This window comes from Macrobrachium nipponense, chromosome 1, assembly GCF_015104395.2.
Source record: "Macrobrachium nipponense isolate FS-2020 chromosome 1, ASM1510439v2, whole genome shotgun sequence".
NCBI classification, from domain to species: domain Eukaryota; kingdom Metazoa; phylum Arthropoda; class Malacostraca; order Decapoda; family Palaemonidae; genus Macrobrachium; species Macrobrachium nipponense.
Genome location: NC_087200.1, coordinates 82,516,678 through 82,531,677, shown reverse-complemented (window position 1 = coordinate 82,531,677; position 15,000 = coordinate 82,516,678). Strand labels below are relative to the sequence as shown.

General features: G+C 38.0%; 1 protein-coding gene across 8 annotated transcripts in view; it reads right to left on the bottom strand.

Moving 5' to 3' along the window:
* The window catches only part of LOC135219412 (acetylcholinesterase-like), a 370,347-nt gene that overhangs the window by 234,444 nt on the left and 120,903 nt on the right, over positions 1–15,000 (bottom strand). The gene's annotated exons all lie outside the window — the stretch shown is intronic.

The following is a 15,000-nucleotide window of genomic DNA, read 5'->3' as shown; positions in this document are numbered from 1 at the left end:
CTCATTCGTACAGGACAAGCGAAAGGACCATTAACTTGTCAAGCGACCATCCAAACAAGCGGATTTCCATTCGTGTCAAAACAACATAATGTCCTTTCACCAGCTTGAGATTGATTACGTGAACTTGGGGAAACTCCATAGATGAGTTGAGGAACTTGCACCTTTCTGCTAATCTATGGCTGGAACGAGATCAACTTCCGGATATTCATTAATTTACAAGATATATTAGTTTTAATTAGCGAAAATCGATTAGGAAATACTACTACTTATCACTGTCAAAAACCTTTTTATTTTAACTAGAGCAAAAGGAAAGGTCTACTTTTGAGGTCTGAACACTATTTTAAAAGTTGAATTATTCAGAAAATGCCGAGAGGACAACAGGCGACGGAGAATATTCATTTCGGTCCTCTGAATTTCAAATTGTATTTAAGACGAATTTATTATTTAACATCACATTTCCTTTATTAGATATATTTACGAGCTTGTTGATCTTAGTGACACTCAGTCTGGTTAGAGTAACGAATAACTTTTAAGTTAACCAAAAGCCAACTTTTAATCTGTTTGTGAACTTCTAAACCGTAACTAACATAAAACTACTTTGGAGTTTACAAGACTACTGTTACTTAGTGCCTGTTTAATATTTACTCAATTTCGTGGCTAAGGCTTTGTCAAATATCTAGGATCTTTAAAATCAATGATAGATCATAACATTATGCAAGGGGCAGCAAAAACGCCAAAGCACCAGTGCCAAGATATTCCAGTACGTATTTTAGCTTTAATGGAAGGAACGCCACGAATAAGGTACGCCAGAACACCCAACCAACCAACCAACCCTCTTGGACGGAACCCTGTTAGAAATAACCTTCCTTTTATAGACTGAAATTGATTTTAGTTATCAGCATAAACCGTGGGTCGTGGTGCGAGCTGGGGAAAATCTAGGTCCAACACACCACCGTCATCACGGGTGTAATTACTTCGGGCTCCGGGAATTTTCAGTTACAAAGCCAAATGACTGGTAAAGGTAATACAAAAAAAAAAAAAACCTTTTAAGAGACAATGTTACTAAATCGTTCCGGATGAAAAAACACAATACAGTGCGCACAAACATACACCCTCCTAAAGACAGTTATGGAGGAAAAGAAAATTAAAGAAGGTGGCTGAAGAGAAATATGGCAGGGGAAATGCGGAGGCTCCGTTTTACATTCCCCTTAAAATAAAATAAAAATCTTTTCTTCGTAATACGTTCTGCATATTATTCCAGATTACCCGGCAGCCAAACATGACAGCAGCCGGAATCCAGGCAAAAAAAAAACTGAACGCAAGCCTAACATAAATACATCAATTTACACGCCATATAATATAATACTGTAAATGGAAGTGTGCTTACAGGGATCTATTAATAGATATTGACTATTTCCTCTCAACTACTCACTTACAGCAAATAATTACAGTGTGACAATTTTAACGTGAATAATGATAGAAATGAAGCTTCAATAAACACAAACATTTTTATGGCAGTTGAAAGAACAATAGTCAATTGGAAAATACTGAATACATAAAGGAAACAAATCCTTCATCAAAGGCTTCACGCAGATAAAAGTTATGTTATTGAGATTCAGATACTTATAAATTGTACACACTGGTCATGGAAAACATGTTTAAAAATTATTTATTTAAAAGCAAGGCTATCACGTTCAAAGAAGTTGAAATTAAAATCCTTAATGAGAGATTGACCATTACATTTATTTGAAGGGGAAAATAATATCGAATGTCAGGGTTAACAAAGACATTGTCTGCTGTGTATTTTCTAAGTTTTTCTGTTAATTGGCAGTTGTTTCACAGAAAATTGCTACCTCTAGTATTAGGTGATTCAGTTTTTGTTATCTCTCGTGTTTTACATTTCGTGATGCTTTGCAACCTTTAGATAAGTTATGATATTAACACGTGACCAAAGTGAGACAGACAAATGGTTATTCTTTTAAAATCTTTCAAAAGTAGTTACCTAAACAGCATTTCTCTGTTTCTACAAAAGAACCGTTGTAAAAGATTTTGGACTTAGTACATACAAAGTTATTTACTCCAAGAAGCTTCCCCTTCTCTGGCAGTTCCTACTTCAAGTTTCATAGTTGGGGTATCGAGGCACGAAGCTGGTTTAGTGACTGGAACTGAGTATGAGGCTTAATAACACCAAAATATGCTTTGAATACTCGGGAAGTTTTCAAAGCGCGTTTGCCCTTTTACTTCAAAAAGCTTTATAGTAATTCCAAGAATTAATGTACCTGCTACTGATCATGCTACGATGGCCAAGGCTATTTAAAATCTGAGGAACCAAAACCAAATGAGAAAGCAGACGGTATTGTCACAGACTGGATGAATTTGTTAAGTACCAAAATAACTCATCCCACGAGGTAAACAAGTTTAAGAAAAATCACTTGAAAGATAAAATAGATAAGAGGAAATAGATAAAATGTATAAAAGTGGGAGTAATGGTTTTCAACTTAGAAACATGAATTCATATGAAAACTTACAAAGTGGCTATGCGCCAAACCCATCATAATACATAACCAAGAAAGCCACAGTGCTGAGTATAACACAGAAGCAATTGTACTACAGTAGATTCTCAGAAACCGTGTATTTGATGTCTACGCCAGTCCCTTACGACGCTCCTGATTGGCTGTTGATGAGCCAATCACATGGCTGGAAACTCTCAGTCTCTCTCAAGAGTTCACATTGGCAGGGTGTATGTTCCATCTCTCCTGAGGGATACGTCTTTCTAAAGTCTCCCTCAAAAGAGTTGAAACATACATCCTGCTTATGTGAACTCTCTCGAGAGAGAGACTGAGAATTTCCAGCCATGTGATTGGCTTATCAACAGCCAATAGGGAGCGTCGTAAGCAATATGCCTTATTCCAAGTGACCCATCTTTAGGGGATGTGAATGTTTTGTGAAAACTCGCATCAAAATGCTGAGTGAGCAAGCCACTTACTTATCAAGAGATGATAAGCTGATTCCACTTCAGGCTAATGAAATCATTCAAGACAGGGTGACTGCTAGAGTGCTTCCACTACTTGCTCTGAGGTAAAGCTCGAATACTGATATGCATAAATTTCGTTACACTGCGTGGTTCAAACCGCCATGACCGGTTCAGTTGCCCGGTTTGATTAATTGTTATACTTTAACTGTAACCCTAACTGCAATTTCTTGTATTAAAGTCCACCTAATGCTGCTTTCGGCAAAATTTGTGATTGCTTTTTACGAGAACAATACTGTCAGTAAGTACTTAAAAAGATTTTTTAAAAAGCAGTCAGGATTTCATCATGATTGGTTTGAAAAAAAAGGAAAAGTTATTTATTTAGTATAAGCTACAATAACTCTGGAGCATGTGAAGAAAATCTTTTCAAACCCCGGAATCCGTATTACAAATTTCTTTTCAGAATGAAACGAAATTCCGCTTTGTGTGAAATATGCTAACTGACAGCATGATAATACTGTTATGTCTGAGAAGGGACAATAAGTCAAACAGTATTACAATTTCGAATCTTGTTTTTAATCTGGCATATATCACAAAAAATTATGCTGTCAATGCTTTTAATATCTTATCTAAAACCCTCCAGTTTGACTTTATGAATCATTCCAAGACAAACTTGACCACTTTTATCAAAGAATTTCCAAGCACCGGAAGATCACTGCAATTGAGAAGTCAAAGTCAACTCGTTTGGCCAAAATACTAAATCCGACACCTTTCAACTACTAACAAAGGCCAAGCCTCGGTCAGGAACAGAAAAGACTGGAAATCCTCTATGCTTTCAGAAAGATTTCCTTTGGGTTTCTTGATCATTAAAGCGAAAAAGAGACAAGCTAAATAAGGACTGAATAGAATAGAATAAACGATTCAGGCCCAAAGGCCAAGCATCGGGATCTATGAGGTCATTCAGCGCTGAAAGGGAACGGACAGTGATGACTAGGTTTAAAAGATGTAACAGGAGGAAAACCTCGCAGTTACGCTATGAACCAATTGTTGGATAAGGTGCATAGTCGGGAGAAAGAAAGAGAATATGATGGGAGGTAAAGTAAAAGGGACGAAAGAGGTTGCAGCTAGGGGACGAAGGGACGTTGCAAAGACCCTTAAGTAATGTCTACAGTGCACCAATTGAGGTGCACTGACGGCAATAACCCCACTACAGGGGATAAGGACTGAAGCATTCTCACAGACACAGAGCAACAATGAATTAAAAGTCTTATGTGTACTTTTCAAAAGGTACAGTATTCACAATTTCAAATTGGTGAATTGTTTTTCGGGTCGTTGATCAAAATTAAATCACAACGTGCTGCTAGTTTGCAATAAAAGGAATGCAGGCCTGCTCGCTAAGAAATTTCTAGTTCTTCTCAAAAAGAAATATGTTTAGTTGTTTGTATGGCGTTTTTACATTGAATGGAACCAGTGGTTATTCAGCAACACCAACAGCTTTACATGACTTCCGAACCACGTCGAGAGTGAACTTCTATCACCAGAAATACACATCTCTGACCCCTCAATGGAATGCCCGAGGATCGAACTCATTGCCACCGAGGTGGCAGGTCAAGACCAAACCGATCACGCCACTGAGGCGATAAATGGAAATATGCCTTATAAAAGCCATACAATATTTGCTCTGAAGAATATTCCACCGAAAGGCAAGTCGCAAATACAAGGCTGCGAGAAAGATCAAATTTTTTAACGTTATTTTCACAGTTCCTTTGATAATATAATAATAAGAAAAGTCTTCATAAAAAACTCGAGCTCAGACCAAAGAGAAAAAGTAGCCTAAATTCTTAGGCGACTGAAAAATGAAAGCTTTTGTGGTGGTTTCTGTACATCACACAACAAAGAAGACCACCGAAAAATCCAGAATTCTTTTCTGCAGTCTATTCATCCAAGATTGGCGTCGTGCATTGTTTCAAAAGGGCCGTGTTTGGCTAAGTTGCATATTAAGTGATGTAACCTACATACTACTCCCTGACAGAATTGCAGACGTGCAAATAAAAGACAGAAGGTCATAAATGCCAAAGCAGCAAAGCGACACTCACATAATGAAATTATCGAAAACCTTCTTCCATTCTTACTTGACAGAGATAATTGTGTTAATTATGACCTATGGTGGTCTTAACGTACAGGCGCGTGATGAGAGAGAGAGAGAGAGAGAGAGAGAGAGAGAGAGAGAGAGAGAGGGCGTAAAATGATGATTAAGAATTTCTCCGGAACGGAATTTTTAATAAGTAAGGAACATTCTAAGGGCCACTAGAAAGAATTTATGTTACCTCAAGAGGACTGACAGTAAGAAGAAGAAGAAGAAGAAGAAGAAGAAGAAGAAGAAAAAGAAGAGTCAAAATCTGTTCGAGAGTGGGAATAAGACTTCTCAGGATTCCAAAGTTTATCCACTTCTGGTGTTAACAACTCATAGTCTAGTGGCTTCACTTACATCATTTACGGAATTTTTTCTTCCTTTTTTTTAACGTACGGAATATAGGCTATACTCCTTCACAGTTTGCTTTAAAGGACCATACCGCCGGAAACGCATCAAGTGAAGAGATGAGAGAAGTCGGAATATCCTCCTAGTACTAACCGTCATTAATAGAGTATGGTACTAACCGTCGTCTCCACGTACGTAGTTCACGCGGAGAGGCGGCGCAGATGCGCGTAATTTACCGAGCACTTCCCATTTTGAACTCTGACCATAATTCCGACCACGCCTAGGGCTTTACGGGGATCAACCGAACTTTCAACTTTTATTTATTTCTATTTTCTCTTTTCGGTCGACTTCGTACAAACTTTGATGTACAGAAGGAGCGCTTCTTTCTTTTTTGTTTGGTCCGTGTTTGAGTATTCGTTATCTCTGGAAACTAACTAACTTTTGAAGTAAAAAGAAATTCTACATTTCCCGTTTCCAAAGATTCATTAAATATACATCACCCGAAGTGGGATAAGTATTCTAATGTACGTTATCATTTTTAGGAAGGAAGAGAGGCCATTGTGATCTTTATCTTTTCAAGAGCATTTCAACTGCAGTCCATGTTACCATGAGCTCAGCTCACGGTTTTTCGAAAAACAATTTTTTCATCCTTCTCGCAATCTATCATTATATGCGGTAGCATGATACGTTAATTTGGCAGCATTTAAGTAGTATCGAAGTTATCGTGGCCTCACGGGCACCCCTCCTTTCTTCCTCCCCAACACACCAACCACCCCCGTCCCCCCCCACAACCCGGCCCTTCCTCCCACCTCAAACAAATTTACCCGAATTCCTACTTCTCAGAACTACATCCCTAATCCTCTGAGCACACAAGAAAACCGTACGTGGAGCAACAGTGAAAGTACAAACGAAATGCAAAGATGACAAAGCTTTGAAAGAAGAAGAAGAAGAAGAAGAAGAAGAAGAAGAAGAAGAAGAAGAAGAAGAAGAAGAAGACAGGTGAATTAGAGTTCATGCGAAAATGAGGTAAAAAAAGAAAAAAAGAAAAAACAAGAAGTCGCAATTTGTTCCATGAATGATGGATGGCTTCCGCCAAGCTGACGCTGTAGATGTAAGGAAACAATTTCCTTGCAAACAATGTTTTATTTTCCTTACCCTTCATGTAAGAAAGAAAATAAAATACAATAAAGGACAATGCTATCCCATTCTCCGCCACATTCTTCTTATAGACATAAAAATAACATAAAAATAAAAAAGATCCCATACTACTTGTCTGAGATGAACATTGGACTAGAGTTCCCGTCCTGGCTGACGTTCTAAGCTTCGTTCTTCGAGACTGCCTCCAAGTAAGGCGAAACGAAGGAAGGAATGAAGGAGGGAAGGTGGAAGAAGAGGAAGCCATCCATTTCTCAGCGCATTTTCAGTGGAACTGAAATTAGGGTAAACTTACACTCGACCCACAGCGATTAATCATCAAAGAAAAAAAGAAAAAAAAAAGCAAACACGATTACCGTGGCTTGTTTATGAAGGCCGTATCGAACTAGTTCCTTCAGCCGAGTTGAGGAAACAAAATGGAGGGAGGTGAACGGCTCGAGTCTTTTTCTTCTCCTTTTATTTTTTTTATTGCTGTTAGTTATTCGTTGCTACCGGCATACTAATGCTTACCGATTTGAGAAGGCAAGCGGAATTTAAGGCATTTATGAGGTTTTGGTATATTTTGTTGAAATTAGGGACCCAAGACAGAAACCCCACTTGGCTCAAGAAATTTTGTCCATACACAAACTAGTTTATATACATATATATATATATATATATATATATATATATATATATATAGTGTGTGTGTGTGTGTGTGTGTGTGTGTGCAAATGATAAGACAAACCTTGGTACTAAGGTATAACTCCTAGGAACTTGAGGGAAGGTTTATAAAACATTATCATTTAATAAGCTTCATTTGTATGAGCAATATCCCACCCAATTGAAGGTAATTATATGTATATATTATATATATATATATATATATATATATATTATATATATATAATATATATATATAATAGCTGAAGGTAGCATACTCGACTGAACCTCTCACAGGACTGATACAGTGTACAAGGAGCAGAGAAATGGTACACAGCAGTCGTATTTCAGTGTCAGCGCAATGATTTGCTAGGCCCCACACTGGCTGGATACTAGTCCAAGGCCAGTGTCATTTCACATAGGTGCGAACTGGTAACCATGGTGACCAGTAACCAAAAGAAAATGCGTTAGGAGCCGGGTACTGGCCATATGACTTCCTGGAGGCGTGGTCAAGATGTATTGTTCAAGTGAACGTGGCCAAATCTTAGCCTGCGTATTTCGGTGTTTCGCCTTATGGTCATTTTTGTACGTTTGCTTGAACAAGACAAAGATGTTTATGAATTAGAAGTTTATATACACCGCAAAAGCAACTCTTGATGAAGCACTTCATTCGGTAATTAAAATTCAACTAAATTTGTAATCAGATGTTAGAAGAAAAAGCGTGTCGCTCCCCTTCTATGAAAAAAAGAACCTTATCTGGAAACCAACCAGTTATAAAATATGGGTTGTAAATGACATTTAAAAGCCATGTAGTACAAAGAATGCAATAAGCCAAACTTCATCTCAAGTACTGGTCAATTAAGCGCTGAAAGAACAAAATTCCAAATACCCAAGAGGTCACACGATGTTTCCAGAAAAGGAGGAATATTACATAAACCTCCTACTTGAAATATTAATCTAAAAACATTTTTTTTAAAGTCTATCAACACCAAATAATACAATCAATGCCCATTTACAACAGTTGATTCAGGAAGTACTTAACCTTACTCCCTTAAATCAACTGGCACTGCATTTCTAAAGATAACAGCTCGAATCACTGATCACGAGGGAAGACGTGTAAACCAAGTCTTGGTGGGGTGGGGGGTGGGGGGTGCTTGCGAGGATTACACAAAGAGAGTAATGTTCATGAATTGTAAATTTAATAAGCCCTCGAATGAAACAGCCTGTAATGGAGGCACATCCACACATAATGGTATGTTCATTCTGCGGTTGACTGAAAGTTTGATTCCGACTAACTACTCTACTTACTTAATTACGAGAATGTTTCAAAATGAAAAACGTAACATTATACGTCCCCGTCAGTTGAGATTTCTGTGGTCAAGGGAGTGATTGTATCTATATTTCAAATAACTTTCCTTCCTCCGAGAGGTTTGTTTCACCTTTCCCATTTGACTTCGACTTTATCCGAGTGACATTCAAAGGAAATGAGAAGGAATTTACAAGAAGAGGGTCATCACGTTTCCCCTCATATAGCGACCATTAATTAAGTTGGGTCTTGGTATTTACTCCGTTTGAGACCCCAGGTGGGAGTAATTGGTAATTACAGTGAAATAAACAAACAACAGTCTCAGATTTGGAAAATAATAGCATTTTTCCTAATTAGAAAATCCTTTCATCGTGAAAATTACACTCAAAGACAGGAAAGTTTCCAAGGACTAATGGTCCCATGTATTGACGTTGTAATCAAATTATATCTGTTCTAAAGCTCTTCAACCTCCTGTACTGTATGAAGCAGAGGAGTATCTGCATATTGTGGGATCTTAAATTCATCAACATTACATGGTATACTCTTACAGTAAGAGTGATACAAATCACTCCAGTTTGGTATCGCTAGAAATATGACGTCATTTAGCGTCATCACACGCACTTGTAAATATAAACTCTTCCAACCCGGTCTACCAAGCACTCACACGGCAAATAATCTTTTGCACACGTTCAACGGTCATATCACATTTGGGTCACAAATAAATGACATCTGGTCCTCTTCAACCGTATAATGTCCCTTTGTGGTATCCTTTCCGTGTGATAAGCAGGTCATAAAACTTGCTACTGTAGCACACTACATGCAGCAGACAACTATCTTTCTAACTGGTTGTCATGCAACCATTTACCAACATACGGTATTCTTGTGGCACTGGTTACAAAGCATGTCGCCTTTGCTATGCTTTCAATTATGTCATCTTGTGCCATAATAATTGTATGGTATTGAGGTTATAAATCTCTGAAAACTAGCCTATTACATGCAATTATCACTGCAAATAGGAGTCGAACACCTTTTTTTTTGGTTCTCGCGATTCAAAGGTTACGAAATAATCAACAATATAATATAATAATAATTATAATAATATATATATATATATATATATATATATATATATATATATATATATATATATATGATATATACTTATATATATTATACTATAATATTATTATATATGTATATTATATATTTTAATATACATATATATTAATATATATATATAAACATATATAAGTTATATATATATATTATATAATATATATTGTTGATTTATTTCGGTAACCTTTGAATATATATCTTATATATATATATTATATATATATATATATATATAATTTATTATATATATTGTTTGATTTAATTTTCGTAACCTTTGAATATTATATAATTATATTTATATTATATATTATATAATATTAATATAATATATTATATTATATATATAACGTAAATTTTGGTACATTAACTTGTTAAAAACTACTACTACCTGTATATTTAAGTTTGTAATCCTTTCCAAATGCTTCAGTACTTCAGCGCCTGTCTGTATACGAGTGTCTCAGTACGTTAAAATAATATCTCAGAAATTGATTGACCGACTTCGATGAAACCTGATGAAAACACGTTTAAGGTGGATTCTACTGAAAATCGACATTAGATTTATTGCTAGGATTACTATCATCGTTCCAACGAGATGGATTTGTGACCACGGCGGATCCAATATATATTTCACTACCACACTTGCTGATGACCTCCGCCAGCAAAGTATGAGGGTGGCCATTCCAGATGTATACGAACCCTAAATACCGACCGGATATAGTATCTGCACCTGAGGCCTTCCGTCTTCCAGGATTTTACAAGTAAACTGTACTTTAGAAGATCAACAGTTCTTCTGATTTATAATTTACAAACCAATATTCCGTAATTATAGTTATAGTACTTGCGTAGGAAGATCGCTTAGCCATAACATTTGTAAAGAATCGTCATTGCAACGAACAATTTTAACTAAACATGAAAAACCCGCCAGACAGATCCCTCTTCAATTTCTCATTAAAAATAGGTTCCCAACAAGGCTTTCTACACCACTTAGGCCTAAACCACAAAAGCTAAATTATGCCTATAATTGATTTTTTAAACCGAATTCCTTACCAACATTGCGTAGCGACCAACATGGCGAACTAAAAACTTGACAAACAGAAACAAGACTCATACTAGAACTGGCGAATGAAAAACAACACGAAATTGAAGGAAAACAAAGGACATATGCGCCGTCTGTATTCAAGACATCCCTTCTCCAGCAGCTAACAGAATATACAAAGCGGCACCCCAGTAATATGACACACCGTGGAATCTAGACACTTCACCAACATGCTCATCAGTGAAACGGAATTAATAACTAAAGTGGCGTATCCAAATTGTTTTCTGTCTTCCATTGTCATTGGAGAAGAAACTTGACAAAGTTGAGCTGTCAAAATGCATGGCATTCTCTCTCTCTCTCTCTCTCTAGAGAACACAGTCAATAATCCCATCTAGTCATTAATCCATTTTGTTATAACACCTACTGTACATTATTTCTCTAAACTCATGTATAATATTGCACGCAGAATTAGGTCGGTCTGTACACATATTTGGCGTGCACGCCAACCTCTCTCTCTCTCTCTCTCTCTCTCTCTCTCTCTCTTCTCTCTCTATATATATATATATATATATTATATATATATATATATATATATATATAATATATATATATATATATATTATATTTGTACGCAAACATTCTATCGTAACTACAAGCATATACTTATGTACGTTGTGATTATATATGAGCAAATACGTAGTAAAGCATCGAAATGAAATGATACCAGAAAAAAAATTATTTGTATCCAAGGACGCCAAAGGACTCATTCAAAGGGAAGGCGCAAGCCTCGTTGAAAACGGGGAATGGGAGAAAAATCCAAAGTTGGGATAGTCGTGGAATATGTTTAAGAGGTGGTGGCATTGCGGGTGCAACGTTCCAGGCTGAGAGGAGTCGAGTGCCTTGGTTCGATTGCAGCGTCGTTTCTTACATTTAGATTAGGCAGTTGAAGCACCGTGTACACGCAAACATGGATTGAGTAGAAACGAGAAATTGTGCAATAATCAAAACGAATAAGAGGAGATGAGTGGGAGAACAGATTGATTAAGAAATATGTAGAAATCGTCGTGGAAACACTGCAGTATTCTAAATTCAAGGCTCCCAGCGAAAAAGAATTAGCGAAAGACCAAACCCCTGAGGTATACCACCAAAAATGAAGACACGAGCAGAATTATTCTATCAACATCAGTTTCTATAAAACAAAGGATGTTGATGGTAGAATAAGACAGCCATGCACTAGCACGGACTCTTCCCGAACATTGATGGAATAAAGAATTAACAATTTAAAATGTAAAAGAGAGTACACAGACAAATACGAGTAGACAGCAGCGCTTGCAATCACTGTACGTTATTTTTTCCATTAGACTGTAGCGAACATACAAGACAGAAGATAGATGCTTCGCTTTCCGAATATGTCTTGAACCACGAGTTATGGAATCTTTCGCCTTCCATTTCTTCCTGGCGCATAAAAAGTATACGGCATTTCGACGGAACTTACAACCTTTCTTTCTGTCAAGCAAATGACCTTCTTGAACTTTGATGACAGATTACTGTCACGACCTCACACTACATCCAGTTACTTATTCAATTGATAAAATACTTTCAGACGGAAAAAAAAGAACTGTAATTCTAAACTGGCATCCTTCGATTAAAAACAATGTGTCGGGTATGGATAAACACACTTACAGACAAGAATTCCTTTCTTTTCATACACGTTCACATTGAATGTCTTTTTAACCCAGGCTTCATAACAGCTCTCTCTCTCTCTGCTTCGAATAAGTCCATTATATAACTGTTACCCTAACGCTTTCATAACACTGGAATTCGGGGCGAAAGTGGACTCATTAAAGGAGTTACGGTTATTCAGGGATGTGAATTAAAAACCCGACGTAACTTCGTCATATCACGATCATCACTGTCAGTATCATATTCGTCATCAAGTAGCAGCAGCCGCTGCAGTAGCAATGGCAGTTGTGGTGGGAAGGAAACCCATTTCATTTAAACAGCAGTTTGCTTCTTGTACGTACGTTACTTTTTTTTTTTTTTTTTTTTTTGTAAGTTAAAGTGGATGGTTTTATTGTGCCACTGGATGTGCAAATTTCCAAGAAGTAGGGCTGGGGTGGGGGGAGGAGGAGGGAGGGGGAGAGCAAGGGGAGGGGGGCTTCAGCAAGCAAAAGCTCTCCGAGTACGAAGGGATTCTAACAAAGGGGGTTTGGGGTTACAGTGAAGAAGCCGGCAAGGTCACGGCCGTTATTTCTGCTTCGTGTTTTTCATAATAAGGCTATAATAATTTTTTTTTTTTTTTTTTTTTTTTTGGCTTTTTGGAAACAACTGAATGATTTGAATTTATTTCTATCTTCTTTTCTTCTTAGATCTTCCTTAGGCTTTTATCGCCCATCTCTCACCCCCCAACACTTTCCAACTCCCTTCCGCCAACTCTGAGGTCACAGATCATCCGACGAAAAGATGCCTAACACAAGGAGAAATTCAGCCAGGGAAACAAAGACCGTGTCATTGTGGACACCGGTCCATCTCGCACCTCCCCGATTCGCCAAAGAAAAGCAGCAGCAGATAACCGTGATGTTGAAACGAAACGATATGAGAGGGAAAGAATCGTAAGTCCTGGATGCGTTCATTTTCCTCGTTTTTCTCCCTGAACATCATAATGGTGAATGCCCGAGTACTTGAGAACGTCCGAAAGAGAGCATGAAAGGGTGTTTCCGGATGGTGACCAAGAAAACGTAATGGCGGCGCTCCCCTCCACCAATTCTCAGCAGCTACTGCAGATTCTCGCACGAAACTTGGCAGTTTGCCATCGAAGTGTTTCCCGTGGCCCAAGGAAACAAATTCGCTGAAAATCTGGTGGAGCTGACCAGCGATGGATTCACGCTTGTAGCGAGGAGAGAATCTACTGCAATCTAAGCCACGGCCAAAATCGAAGGAGAGAGAACAAGCTCTTCGAAAGGAGATCGCTGGTATCTATCAAAGCATTTTCCAGGAGTGGTAAGAAGGAGCCTTGGTTAAGCCTTTCGTGGACAAAATCAGGCTTGTTGTAAGTCTGAACAGGCTAGAGGAAATCTGACAGCACCGTTTTGCGCTCATTTTTAATCGCTGAAAAGACCTTCAGCTTCGATGCAACTGAAATGATTCACACTACAAAAAAAAGGGGGGGTTTGCCTACGAACGTTGAGGCTTTGGCTTTGGCTTGGTTTCAATTCCGGAGCTTTCGTACTTCTCTCCGAGTTCCTTTGCGAACCGAGATGGCGTTTCTGTTCAAAGAAGGAATTAAATTTCACCTAGAATTATTTAAGGAAGAAAAATTCACGCGAAATCATATTTTCTCTCTCTCTTATTCCAAAAAGAATATTCTGTATTCTGAGGCACTACTGCACCTTCTATACAGGATAACAGCCCATATAAAGAGAAGAAGGGTTGTCTACCGAAAAACGTCGATATAGGGTAAGCAGCAATTGTGACAGGATCTGCAGCAGGGTGAGGGAGGAAAAGAGGCAACAACAAAGCCTTTACTTGCAAATGAAACGTAACCATTTCCGCGTTCAAACATCAAAAAGAAAATTACCATAGTCAACATGGACAGCATGGCAACTCATCCAGTTCTTTTTCTCATTTTTTCCTCTTTCTCTCTCTCTCTTTTGCAGATTTACTTCGAGTGGTTGCTACGTCATAACTAATTCAGCTTTTGACCTATATCTGGCTACTACGCCACGGTTAAAGTTTTGTCTTCATAGAAGCAGGAAAGACCTAGTACAGAGGGTGACAGACAGGGAATTCAATCGTTTGGTTAAAGACCGATGACATTTTCTGACCGGACATTAACCGATGAACGCAAACAAAATAAGATATATTCATCTCTTCCTTACTAATGTCATTCTGTCAGTTACGTCCTCGTCATACAAAACCGGCTGGTTCGGACAAAAGACAGACTAAATATGACGACAGGTTTGAGTCTATAAACGGCAACGACCAAAAAGTACTCAATGTTATGTGATGAATAATGCCCACATTCATTAAGAAAGCCGACACTTCCGGCCATTGGCGATGGCGACGCATTTCGGAAGGATTTTCCTGGCACAGAGTACGATTATCGTCCCGAAAACATTTAGCGTCACTTGAAGCTCCTGCGTCATCACGACCTTGCCATTCCCGTGTTGTGGATATTGCATGTCACTCTCGTGGAAGAAGAAGAAGAAGGCATGGTTGGTTACTGTGCGTGATTTCTGTAGGGAATTTGCTTCCGTTTGACCTTGATCGCTCACGTAATCGAAGTCTACACAGAA